Source organism: Lactuca virosa, chromosome 2 (genome assembly GCF_052849685.1).
Source record: "Lactuca virosa cultivar CGN04683 chromosome 2, Lactuca_virosa_CGN04683_v6, whole genome shotgun sequence".
Classification (NCBI taxonomy): Eukaryota; Viridiplantae; Streptophyta; class Magnoliopsida; order Asterales; family Asteraceae; genus Lactuca; species Lactuca virosa.
In genome coordinates this window covers 58,054,000-58,068,977 of record NC_136427.1, presented here as the reverse complement: position 1 = coordinate 58,068,977, position 14,978 = coordinate 58,054,000, and positions in this window count along the sequence as shown.

Below are 14,978 nucleotides of genomic sequence, written 5' to 3'. Positions count from 1 at the left end.
AGTGTACAAATAAATAACCATACTCATAATTGTGTCTTGCACTAGAATTTCACTATTTGATGTTATTGTGAGCCCTATGATCGAGTTATCGACTGTAATGCTGCCCGCCACAACGCTTCTTCGGGAATTGTGAAAATGTTAAGAACCATTGTCACCCTTGACCCGTTGGTCGTGGTTGTAGCTATCAACCATAGGTGGGGGTTGGCAATCCCATATAGATCTATACACTACTCTCTCGCTTATTTAAGATTTAATGATTATAAGGTCGGGACTTAGCGTAACGGTTGAAGAAATGTCTCACATAACCCGTCGAAAGTATGTTATTCTAGGTTGTAAATGAAATCAAAGTTTTTCCATGTTTAGTGTATTGTTCCAAATATGTGTTGGTTACCAATTGTGTAATAGTATTACCCAATGGATAATGATATTATCCAAGGGGTAATGGTTTTATCCAATGTGCGAACACAAAGTTTTAATCTTTCAAATCTAGATTTTTGGTAAAAATGTCGGTTTGCGGTTATCAACTGTGTAATAGTATTATCCATCATATAATAGCTCTAGACTTAGAAACTTATGCATATGAAGGAACGAAACTTGTGTACTTCCTTTGAAAATACGAATATATGTATATAGTTTCATAACTAGGACATAAAAATGTATGATGTAGTATTACCCAAAGGTTAAAAGTTTTATCCAACATATATTAGATCTAGACTTAGAAATCTTATCTAACATGCATATAAGAGAGTAAACCTTGTATACTTCATTTGAAAAATACTATTATATGTATATATACTCTCATAACTAGGATATAATGATATATAAAGTCATTGTCCCAAACGTAAAAAGTTTTATCCAACATATATTTAATCTAGGACCTTTTTGTAAATTCATTGTCTAAAATGTAGGTTTTTAGCATGGGATGTAACCTCCCCCAAAAGTGTAAAATGAGTGAAAACTAGTAGATAAGGGGGTATGAAGTCACTTCTTGTGTTATTATCCAAATGTTAAACGACCTTGAATATGGTGGTCATTGGCTAGGATCTTGGTGTTCTTGACCTTTCCTTCCAAGATCTTGAGTTGTGAGTGTTGTGTGAACAAGAGATTGAGCTTGAAATGAAGAAATTGGAGAGTGATGGTGGTGGTGGCGCAATTCTCGGCCAAGAAGAAGAAGAAGAGAAAAATGATAGAGGTTTCTTTGATAGCCTTGAATTATGAAGTAGATGAGTGAAATGAGGGGGTATTTATAGGGTAAAAGTGTCCTAGGGTGTATAGGGAATGGGGGGGGGGGGATTTTAGGGCATGGAAGGGTTGATTCTTTTGATTTTTTCAATATAAATGTGTAAGTAAACACCATGATGTTGTCTTGTAATGTTTTTTCATTATTTTAATGAGTTGACTTTTCTTTTATATGAAAATAAGGGTGGTTATATATATATATATATATATATATATATATATATATATATATATATATATATATATATATATATATATATATATAGGTGCATGCATGTTTTTTTTATTACCATGTTAAATTTTATAATAATACACTAACTCTTATTCTTAGAGAAAGTGTCATAAAAGCTAGCTGCCCTAATCGTTTTCATATGATTATTAGTGGTGGGTGATATGGAAGTGTACCATCCCAAAATTTTGGTCTAAAACTGTAAACAGCCAGTTCACCGCAAACCACACCGTAGTAGGACCTACGCTATAGAACCTCGATGATTTAAGTGCCTTTGGGATACCTCAAAACGCTCGAAAAGTTGACCATCGTCATCAAACAGAAAACAGTTCAAAAATCAATGAGATTTGATGCCCTAAAAACCAATTTTTTGCAAATGACCTGCATGGGGGCCATGAATGATAAATTTGATAGAACATGTTCTCTGGATTCCGTGGATAAAAAGAACATCCAAAACGAAGATCGTATGAGAAAGTTATGCATGTTTTAAGTTTTTAAACATATAAATATCTGATTTTATCCGATACCGGATACTACATTGCTCAGTTTAAGGTAGCTGCACATATGGTAAATTAATTCTGAACACATTTCTGAGCTCAGGTTTCAGTCTAGTGTTTGATTTTACTATTCCAATATTTTTAGCCCGGACCAATATTAGATTCGCGAAAACAGACGAATCGGAACCCGATTGACGCAAAACTTTGAATGTCGTTTCACGGAGATCCGTACATTGGATTAAAATCCGTTTGCGTTTTTGGAATCACCATGACCGAGCCATTCACCAGATATTTTTGATATTTTTATGAAGTCTAATTTATTAACACGCAAATCAAGGTGACCTTGGGATGAGACAAACTAAACGAGGAAAGAAGAGACGAGGTGCAGGCATACACAAGTCGTTCATGTTTCTATGAAAACCCATGTCAACCTTGACCGTTGAAAGTCAAAATCAACATTTTTTTTATTAATTTCCCTAAAGTATAAACCCTCTCTCTCTCTCGTTGAAGAAGACCCACTGCACCTCCGGTCACTGGTTGATCGAACATAGAATTGCCAAGAATCTCCATGAGTCCAGCCTCTTCCTGCCATCCTCTCCTTTCCTATTTCACTGCCTACGCGGAAGAGAACACAACACCGCGAGGAACAGTTGGAGTCACCGACTGCCATTTCCCACCTCAATATCCGTATTGTTGGAAATTATAGTGGAAATTGCAAGTTGGCAAGTTTCCTCTATCCCACATTGGTGGGGGAAGAAACTTTTAGTGGGTTTATATGCCTAATCCCTTGATAGGCTTTTAAAGGCTTTAGTGGATCAAGGAATGGGTCAAGCCCACGCACGCGCCTCACTTCTGGCCACCTTGCTCCACCATAAACGACCAACACCTCCCACCGGCCGCTACTTACCCTTCCCCGTCGTGAATCGCTGGAGCAAGCAAGAAAACCAAACAATCGACTGCCACCCATCGCCGACGCAACCCATTTCACCATTTCACCACTCACCAACGCTGCTGTCGGAGCTCTTTCCTCCGCTACCACCTGCCGCCACCTTGGTGACCACCGCCACATTCCACTGCCCTACACCACCTCCCCTCGTCACCCTCTCTAGTTTTTCACTCCACCGGCAAAGAGAACCACCACAGCCTCTCCATCACCGGTACCACTTCCCGCTGCTGTTGTGGAAGTGCCAACTGCCACCACCGTGTTACTGCTTCCGATATTTTCTTCCCTACCAGCACACCCTCTCCTACGGTAGGAAACGACCACCTTTTTTCTTCGTCTCTTATGCTTCTTTTATTCGTGATCATCAGAGGACATAAGACCCAGTTGGGGTCATGTTTATTTTTTTCTTTCTTTTCCTCTTGCGTGCAAAAATGAATCAGGAAGATGAAATGAGTTACTGTGCAAACTATGTTTCCAAATAGTTAAACTTGGCCCCTGGTTATCTTTACTTTACGACTTTGGCCCCTCATGTGAGATAATTCATCATTTAAGTCAAACTGCCATTAAAATGACACATGTCATCATTTAATTGGGTAGGAGGATTTGTATGAACAAAAGTAGGAGGATATTTAATTTCTCCTTCGAAAATCTTAACCAGATGGGTCCGAAACTGTAACTTAGGCTGAGAATGTGCACTTTCAGCCCATGTATTGAAAATAAGTTACAAGGTCAGTCTCTTGAGGACGATTTTAACAAAAACCATACACTAGAAATTATTTGTGTTAACGAAACCGCCCTATACTTAATAATTAATACCAAAACTATCCTTTGATTTATTAGGTAATATAAATATATCTGCTGGTTCATTTTACGAACAAGAAACGTCATGTAATGACTTTCACGACAAGTTTCACACCACTACCCTCGTTCACGCTACGAAAGTGAGTGTTACGGCTCCTTTTTAACATTTTATTATTTTTGGGGAGAATACATCGTATATCAAATATGAAAATGCATGTTAAATTTATAATCTAGTTATGATTGGCATTTTTGACAAAATAATGTATATCGTACACAAGTTTTTATCATGACATACATATGTTTTAATGATTTAAAACATGTTACAACTAGAAAAGGTATCTTATCATTTAACCATATAATATTATGATTTTACGTGACAAATTTGCATGTCATAAATTATGTCATAAGATTTTTTATGATTTCATTTGATATATACATGTCATAAAACGTGTACAGAAAATGTTTATCAATTTTGTATCATTGTATCTATATCTTTGCATGTATTTATACATATGTTGAAAATGTATGTATAAATTATAACACTCAAATCTTGGTATTTATACATGCACTTGAGAAACTTACCATCTATTTAAGCGACTAAAAGATGCTTCTACGGATACATTGAACTTACTTGACTTTTATAGGGAACTTTATCGTATATCATAGTTAATGGCCTCTATAGTGAGACAGTATTCATTACCTAAGTTTAAGCAGTTAGTATTCCCATTTAACTATAACCGTTAATTCTCAAAGCCATATGGGTTGACACCCCCACCTATGGTTGTTCGCTACAACCTCGACGGATCAATCGAAGCGAGTGATAATTATCTTTAGTTTAACCACGACGTCCAATTAAGCGTCATAAGGGGTTATATGTAGTCACATAACTCGGTTATAGAACTCACTATGGGCATTAATCAAATGCTTTATCTAGAAACCACATATTCGGTTTCTCTATTGTAACATCCCAATTTCCAAGCCCAATTTTTTTTTTTTTAAATTAAGTAATTCTCAACATAGTTTTCCAAAACATTTCCCAAGCCATATCATTTGCAAACAAAACTATAACAATGTGTCTGAAATCATAATGTCAAAGTAAAATCAATCAGAGTACAATCCCAGAAAACTCCAAGCGGAAATCATGTCTGTGTGTGATGCGCTGCTACACTGCCGTCTCCTTCCCCTTAGACGAAGAGGTACCTGAAACCAAAACTAAAACTATAAGCACAAAGCTTAGTGAGTTCCTCCATCATACCACATACCATACAGACATATCGCATTCATACTGCCGGGCAATTCTGGGGTGCCTGACCTACCCAGTACGGCCATTCTGGGGTGCCGACCTACCCGTGTCAAGCCATTCTGGGGTGCTGACCTACCATGTCAAGCCATTATGGGGTGCTGACCTACCCTTCGGTCCTATCAACCGAACCTCGGGGACTATTCCACCCCCTACTGCTACTATCACATATATCATAACGTAAACATACTGTTAGACGTTTCTGGGGTGTCCGACCTACCCTTCGGTCCTGACAACCGAACTTAAGGACTATTCCCTCCCTACTACCACTATCACATATAACATATCATGCCAGCATATAATCATATCATCACATACTGTCAGACATATCTGAGGTGTCTGACCTACCCTCCGGTCCTAACAACCGGACTCTACTACTGTCACATATACATATCATGCTAGCATATAACATATCAGGTAGTAGCAAACCTAGATGAATATCACAAAGACAATCATCCAACATACAACTCCTACTGGTGGGCCGGCATTATGGCCGTAGACCCACCGCTACTGGAAGGTAACTCACCTCGAACGAGTAGCTGCTAATAATCTATGCGGGAAATCTCTGTCTGTTGCTGCTCCGGAAATCCTCCGGCTATAATCCCCACAAAACACTTAATCAGAGTCTGAAATCTATTCTTAGGGTAAAATGACCATTTTACCCTTGGCCAAGTCCAAGTGAAAGTCAAAGTCAACTTCCAGTTGACCCGACTCGCCGAGGTGGGCCGCCAACTCGTCGAGTCCCTATCTCTTCCACTGTCCTCATCCATGACTCTACTCGTCGAGTTTAGCAACGACTCGACGAGTTCTCCTTCTAACACCCCCTCGGATGAACCTTCATCTAACTCGCCGACCGGTATGAACACTCGTCGAGTTCACCTTCATCTGATGAACAAGTTTTGACCTTGACTCGCCGAGTTGTATGAACAACTCGTCGAGTTCATCTTCAACCATAGGGAGATTGCCTTGGACTCGCCGAGTCTGTTCTAGCATTCATCGAGTCCCATGAACTCCAGGTCTAAGGCTAAGTCCAATACATTGGGTCACTCCTTCGGACCTTCTACAACCTTTCTAACACCCAACTGAGTTCTTTTCACCCTCAACAGACATGGGACTTTATGCCTTGGACTCGTCGAGTCCGAAGAACGGACTCGCCGAGTTGATAACGTCCACACCCTAAATCCTCGATTTCTGATGTACAACCTTTGACCAAAAGATAGATCCAAGCCCCTAAGCTCGATCTAGCACGTAAAGTTTCGAACTTTACGTGCATGCATGGGACTTTTGTGCCTAAAAGGCTCTAAAATGGCTCTTATGTTGGATGGGGCCTTCCTTGAGTGCAAAAGAAACCGAAATCTACCTTGTGACCCATCCCAAGACTTAGATCCGAAGTCTTGACCCCCTACCATGTTTACAATCATGGTTGGCTACCTCATATGGCTTAAAAAGCCCTAAATCTTCCCCAAAAAAGGGATCTAACAAACAAGCAAGCAAGGTACAGACTTTATACCTTTCAAAGACTGCAAATGATGAACCAAACTCGAATCCTTCAGTCTCCTCTTGATCCTTCTATGCTCTTCCTCCTTCCTTGAGGTCCAAACCCACAAAAATCACTCAAAAGCCTTAGATCTTGCACCAAAACACTTAGGGTTTGCTATGGAGGGTTTCTGGGAGCATAAAGGGGCGATGGAGGCTGTATAAGTTCGTTTAAATAGGGTGCAAACCCTCAGATTAGGGTTTTGTCCAGTCAGAGCCTACTCGTCGAGTCCGAGACCCGACTCGACGAGTCCATCACTTAAATCCCGCGTCTCATTCCGCTTCTACTCGGCGAGTTGGGCCTTCAACTCGCCGAGTCCCAGGCCAAAAATGCAAAATTACTTCAATAAAATACGTACCAGGAACCAGGTGCTACAAATCTCCCCCACTTATTTTAGACTTCGTCCTTGAAGTCTGCTGCTCGATCCTGGAATAGCTCTGGGTAATGCTCCATCATCTCATCCACCGGCCCCCAGGTCCATTACGAGCCCTTCCGGTGCTGCCATTGCACCTTCACGAGCTCCACCCTCTTGTTCCCCAGATCCTTCGACTTCCGGTCGAGAATCGCTACAGGCCGCTCAATGTAATTCAGGATGTCATCGACCTGAATATCCTGTAATGGTACCACTTCCGAGTCGTCCACCAAATATTTCCGTAACTGGGAGACGTGAAAAGTGCTATGAATCTGACTGAGTTCGGCTGGCAGATCCAACCTATATGCCACCTTGCCCACCCGGGCTATAACCCTGAAGGGTCCAATATACCTGGGACCCAACTTGCCCCGTTTCCTGAATCGGATGACGCCCTTCCATGGCGACACCTTCAGGAGAACCATATCCCCGACCTGAAACTCCAGGTCCGATCGGCGCTTGTCGGTATAACTTTTCTACCGACTCTGAGCAGTCTGAAGTCTGCTCCGAACCTGCTGAATCCTCTCTGTCGTCTTGAGCACCACTTCGGTGCTCCCCATGACCCTCTGGCCAACCTCACCCCAACATATCGGGGTTCTGCACTTCCTCCCGTATAACATCTCGAAGGGAGGACGGTCAATACTCGCATGATAGCTATTATTATACGAGAACTCCACCAACGGAAGGTAGGTATCCCAGCTACCTCCGAAGTCTAAAACACATGCCCGAAGCATATCCTCTAGCGTCTGGATGGTCCGATCGTTCTGACCATCCGTCTGCGGGTGAAAGGCGGTGCTAAAATGCAGTCGAGTACCCAGCTCGTCATGAAACTTCTTCCGAAACCTGGAAGTGAACCGCACATCCCTGTCGGAAATCACTAAAACTGGCACTCCGTGCCGAGCTACCACCTCTCGGATATAGATGTCAGCCAACTTCTCGGCCGAGATGCTCTCCTGGATCGGTATGAAATGAGCACTCTTGGTCAACAGATCCACGATTACCTAAATCGAATCCACTCCCCGTGCAGTCTTGGGAAGCTTGGTGATGAAATCCATGGTAATATCTTCCCATTTCCACATGGGAATATCTAACGGCTGCATCTTGCCGTGTGGCCTCTGGTGCTCGGCCTTGACCTTCCTGCAGGTCAAGCACCGCTCCACATACCATGCTACGTCTCGCTTCATGCAGGGCCACCAATAATCAAGACGAAGATCTCTATACATCTTCGTCGCTCCGGGATGGATAGAAAATCTGGATTTGTGTACCTCCTCCATCAGGATCTGGCACACGCCTCCATGATAAGGGACCCACACCCTACGGTGAAGAGTCAATAACCCTCGGCTATCATAGTCGAAGGAGGAAACCTGGCCCACTATACGCTCGCTCTTCTGATGTTCCTCCTTCATAGCCTCCTGCTGAGCCTTCCGGATCCGCTCCAATAGTGGAGTCACCACTGTCATCCTCAGACAGATGTCCCTGATTGGCGCTGTCTTGCGGCTAAGCGCATCGGCCACGACATTGGCCTTCCCCGGGTGGTAGAGGATCTCACAATCATAATCCTTCACCACATCCAGCCACCGACGCTGCCTCATGTTCAGGTTCGGCTGATCCATGAGGTACCTCAAACTCTTGTGGTCCGTGTAGATGGTACAACGAACACCATAGAGGTAATGACGCCAAATCTTGAGGGAAAAAACAACAACCCCCAGCTCCAAATCATGGGTCGGGTAATTTGCCTCGTGAGACTTCAGCTGCCTCGAAGCGTATGCAATAACATGCCCTCTCTGCATCAGTACCGCGCCCAACCCTGAGATGGACGCATCACAATATACCACAAAATCCCCCATGCCCTCTGGCAGGGCTAAGATTGGCGCCTCGCACAATCTCTGTCTCAGTGTCTCGAATGCGGCCTGCTGCTCAGGCCCCCATCGAAAGACCACGGCTATCTTTGTCAGCCTGGTCAGGGGCACGGCTATCTTGGAGAACTCATGAATGAATCTCCGATAGTAGCCTGCCAATCCCAGAAAGCTCCGAATCTCAGATGGAGACCTCGGGACTTCCCACCTCATCACGGCCTCAACCTTGGCCGGGTCCACCGATATCCCGTTCTGGTTGACAAGGTGCCCGAGAAACTGCACCTTGCGCAACCAGAACTCACACTTCGAGAACTTAGCATACAAGCTCTCCCTTCTCAAAGTCTCCAGATCCTCTCGCAGATGCTCCTCATGCTGTCCTCGCGTCTTGGAGTAAACCAAGATATCATCAATAAACACTATCACAGACCGATCTAACATCGGTCTACACACGCGGTTCATGAGGTCCATGAACGCGGCAGGAGCATTGGTGAGCCCGAAAGGCATCACCACAAACTCATAGTGGCCATAGCGTGTCCGGAACGCAGTCTTCTATACATCCTCCTCTCTGACCCTCATCTGATGATACCCTGATCGCAAATCAATCTTGGAGAACCAAGATGCTCCCTGTAGCTGGTCAAAGAGGTCATCAATCCTCGGGAGTGGGTAACGGTTCTCCACCATTACCTTATTCAGCTCCCTATAATCTATACACATCCGATGCGACCCGTCTTTCTTCTTCACAAACAGAATCGGGGCTCCCCAGGGTGAACTGCTCGGTCTAATGAACCCCTTGTCTAACAGCTCCTGCAGCTGTGTAGACAACTCCTGCATCTCAGGAGGAGCCAACCGATACGGTGCCTTGGCTATCGGAGCCGCACCAGGGACTAGTTCAATCCTGAACTCTACCTGCCTCTCCGGAGGTATCCCAGGCAACTCCTCGGGGAATACGTCCGCAAACTCTAGTACCACGGGCACATCGCTCACCGTTTCCTTACCCATCTCCCGGGTATCCATCACAAAGGCAACAAATCCTGCGCAACCCTGCTGAAGGTAACGCCTAGCTCTCGCTGCTGAACATAAAGCTGGTCCTTGCTTTGGCCTCTCACCCTGAATCGCCAGCTCTCCCCCACTTGGGGTCCTGATCCGCACCAACTGCTGCGCACAGTCAATCACTACCCCATTGGGGCTTAGCCAATCAATACCGATAATAACCTTGTTCCTCCGCAAAGGTATGGGAACCAGATCTACCAGATAACGCTCCTCAAACAGTCGCAGGACGCAATCTCGGTAGACCTCTGATGCTCGCACTGACCGGTCGTCCGCAATCTCGACCTCTAGAGGGCAATCCACCGTGCCCGACGACTCAGGAAACTTATTGCTAAGCGCAAGAGAGACAAACGATCGGGTAGCACCCGAATCAAACAATACCTGAACTGGGATACCGTTCACATGGAACGATCCCGTCACTACATCGGGTGCAGCGCGTGCCTCCTCGGCTGTCAACTGAAATGCTCGGCTCCGCACCACTGGAGCCTCTGTCTTCGCGTTTCGGCCATCTGCAACCCGCGCTGTCGCTGAAACCAGCACCGTTGCTGGCGTTGCTGCTGACGCTGCTGTCAATCTCGGGCAATCGGCCTTTTTGTGGCCCCTCTAATTGCAATGGAAGCAAATCAGGTCTGTCATCTGTACTGTGGGGGCGGGGCAGTACAATCCCTGCCAAAGTGCCCCGTCTTGCCGCACTTGTAGCAGCCTGACGATCCTGCTCTACAAGCTCCCTCATGCGGCCTGCCGCACTTCCTGCAGCGGCTCTGGCCCGGCTGGCCCTTCGACCTAACGTCGGATCCCTTGGGTTTCTTCCTCGAAACCCCTGTAACCTGCTCAGACTCAGCTTTCCGCTTCCTCACATGATCCAAATCGAGATCCCTCTCCCGCGCCCTGGCAATCATCGACTCCAGGGTCGGGCAGGCAGAGTAGCTGACATGCTCCCGAATATCAGCCCTCAACGTATCATGGTAGCGGGTCTTCCGCATCTCCTCATCCCCCGCATATTGGGGTACCAACAATGCTCTCTCCCGGAACTTGCCGTTGATCTCCGCCACAGTCTCCGTAGTCTGCATCTCCGCCACAGTCTCCGTAATCTGCCTGATATCCAAAAACTCTCTGGCCAGCTGCTGAAGCTCTACAGCCGGCGCAAACTCAGCTCTGAATCTGGTCACGAAATCTGACCACGTCATAGCCTCGACGGCTGGGGCTCCCAATGAGTCACCAATCGACTCCCACCAATCTCTAGCTCTATCCTTCAAACATCCCGCAGCAAAGCGGACCTTCGACCCTTCCGGGCAAAAGCTCGTCAACTGCGCAGACTCAATGTCTGCGATCCATCTCCTGGCAGCGATGGGGTCTTTCACCCCATGATAATCCGACGCACCACTCCCACGGAAGTCCTTAAAGGACAGTGTGCGCGTACTCGTCTGGCTAGACGCCATATCACTCCTGAATGCCCGGAGGCGATCCTCCATCAGCTCAACAATCCCTTCCTTGATCGACCCGAAAATGATCGGGGTCGACTCAAGAATACCTCTCGTGATCTCAGACGCGATGAACTCGCGCAGCCCGTCATCAACCTGCTCGGATCCTGCACCCGAGCCTGATCCTGATCCTGATCCGGAACCTCCTGCTCCATGTCGCGTGGGCACCATGCTGAAAATACATGCATAAATGTCAGGATCATACATACTCTCGAGAGGTCTAACACACTCTCCAAGGTTCCTGGTTTTGTCTCAACCTTCCTTGATTCGAGTACGGATCCTCTGCTTCCAGTAGTACGGGCCCATACTACCTTCCACATCTATCCGTACTTTCCTCAAGGATTGTCTCGACTTCACCAGGTCCCTTAACCAATATCCCTTTCCATCTAGTCTCATCCGAGGCTTTCCTGGGGCACTCTCTGCCCTACTCTCCGCCATCAGCTGCACTAGGAGTCCCTACTTCCCTTCCCTAACTAGCTTGCGAGTACTGATAAATATCCGCTCACTAGTTAGTTAAAGTTAGTCAGGACCCCTTAATCACAAAGCAAGCAGCATTCGTGCATCGAGTAACCGCATCAGGCATAACCTAATCAGGCTATCCTACTGCTGATTAAACAGTCCTAACATACAGCTCGTACAATAGGCATATAAGGAATCGTTCCGAGATCCTTGGCCCTACTCTAGCATGCAGTCCTCAGAATCATATATCATATAACTTATTATAACAGGTATGGGTATCTTGGGGAAAACTTACTTGAGCTCAGCTATTCGCACTCATCACACACCTTGTTCTTTATCAAAACCCTTTGACTCAGATTTTAGAAAACCATTTTCTTTGTAAAATATTTTAAATCCCTCGGTTTGAGTCCAGACACTCCCGAGGGTGTGTCCGAATCCCTCAAACCAGGGCTCTGATACCAACTTGTAACATCCCAATTTCCAAGGCCAATTTTTTTTTAAAAAAATTAAGTAATTCTCAACATAGTTTACCAAAACATTTCCCAAGCCATATCATTTGCAAACAAAACTATAACAATGTGTCTGAAATCATAATGTCAAAGTAAAATCAATCAGAGTACAATCCCAGAAAACTCCAAGTGGAAATCATGTATGTGTGTGATGCACTGCTACACTGCCGGCTCCTTCCCCTTAGACGAAGAGGTACCTGAAACCAAAACTAAAACTGTAAGCACAAAGCTTAGTGAGTTCCTCCATCATACCACGTACCATACAGACATATCGCATTCATACAGCCGGGCAATTCTGGGGTGCCTGACCTACCCGTGTCAAGCCATTATGGGGTGCTGACCTACCCATGTCAAGCCATTCTGGGGTGCTGACCTACCCTTCGGTCCAATCAACCGAACCTCGGGGACTATTCCACCCCCTACTGCTACTATCACATATATCATAACGTAAACATACTGTCAGACGTTTCTGGGGTGTCCGACCTACCCTGCGGTCCTGACAACCGAACTTGAGGACTATTCCCTCCCTACTACCACTATCACATATAACATATCATGCCAGCATATAATCATATCATCACATACTGTCAGACATATCTGAGGTGGCTGACCTACCCTCCGGTCCTAACAACCGGACTCTACTACTGTCACATATACATATCATGCTAGCATATAACATATCATGTAGTAGCAAACCTAGATGAATATCACAAAGACAATCATCCAACATACAACTCCTACTGGTGGGCCGGAATTATGGCCGTAGACCCACTGCTACTGGAAGGTAACTCACCTCGAACGAGTAGCTGCTGATAATCTATGCGGGAAATCTCTGTCTGTTGCTGCTCCGGAAATCCTCCGGCTATAATCCCCACAAAACACTTAATCAGAGTCTGAAATCTATTCTTAGGGTAAAATGACCATTTTACCCTTGGCCAAGTCCAAGTCAAAGTCAAAGTCAACTTCCAGTTCTCCTTCTAACACCCCCTCGGATGAACCTTCATCTGACTCGCCGACCAGTATGAACACTCGTCGAGTTCACCTTCATCTGATGAACAACTTCTGACCTTGACTCGCCGAGTTGTATAAACAACTCGTCGAGTTCATCTTCAACCATAAGGAGATTGCCTTGGACTCGCCGAGTCTGTTCTAGCATTCGTCGAGTCCCATGAACTCCAGGTCTAAGGCTAAGTCCAATACATTGGGTCACTCCTTCGGACCTTCTACAACCTTTCTAACACCCAACTGAGTTCTTTTGACCCTCAACAGACATGGGACTTTATGCCTTGGACTCGTCGAGTCCCAAGAACGGACTCGCCGAGTCGATAACGTCCACACCCTAAATCCTCGATTTCTGATGTACAACCTTTGACCAAAATATTGATCCAAGCCCCTAAGCTCGATCTAGCACGTAAAGTTTCGAACTTTACGTGCATGCATGGGACTTTTGTGCCTAAAAGGCTCTAAAATGGCTCTTATGTTGGATGGGGCCTTCCTTGAGTGCAAAAGAAACCCAAATCTACCTTGTGACCCATCCCAAGACTTAGATCCGAAGTCTTGACCCCCAACCATGTTTACAATCATGGTTGGCTACCTCATATGGCTTAAAAAGCCCTAAATCTTCCCCAAAAAAGGGATCTAACAAACAAGCAAGCAAGGTACAGACTTTATACCTTTCAAAGACTGCAAATGATGAACCAAACTCGAATCCTTCAGTCTCCTCTTGATCCTTCTATGCTCTTCCTCCTTCCTTGAGGTCCAAACCCACAAAAATCACTCAAAAGCCTTAGATCTTGCACCAAAACACTTAGGGTTTGCTATGGAGGGTTTCTGGGAGCATAAAGGGGCGATGGAGGTTGTATAAGGTTGTTTAAATAGGGTGCAAACCCTCAGATTAGGGTTTTGTCCAGTCAGAGCCTACTCGTCAAGTCCGGGACCCGAGTCGACGAGTCCATCACTTAAATCACGCGTCTCAGCCCGCTTCTACTCGGCGAGTTGGGCCTTCAACTCGCCGAGTCCCAGGCCAAAAATGCAAAATTACTTAAATAAAATACATACCAGGAACCAGGTGCTCCATCTATTTATCAAACGTTTTGAGTACGGATTTACTCATGATTTCTCTGTTATCAAACGTTTTAAGTATGAATTTACTTATGGTTTATCTCTTTATCAAGCATTTTTAAGTATGAATTTACTTATGGTTTATCTCTTTATTAAACATTTTAAGTATGGATTTACTTATGGTTTATCTCTTTAACAAACATTTCAAGTATGGATATGCTTATGATTTATCTCTTTATCAAACATTGTTTTAACTACAAAAGGAATACTCTTTAGACTTTTTATGTATCATTACTGCGGTTAGCAGAAAACCTATAACTCTCACCAATCTTTGTGTTGAATCTCAAATTACATGTATTCTCAGAAGATCATTGAACCAATTTTAGTAGAAGAAACATTCATGGATTTCGGTCAACCTAGTTTTATCTAGCTTTTGTTTTATCGGCCTATCTGTTGTGTTAAGTCAATCTATGAACTTATTATTATTATTTTATGAACCGTGCATTTGAACTTTAAAGGGAGATATAACTATTGTGATATTATTGTTGTAACTTGTGATGTATATTCAATTTGCTTGTGATCTATGCAGTTACCGCGGTCTAAAATCTTA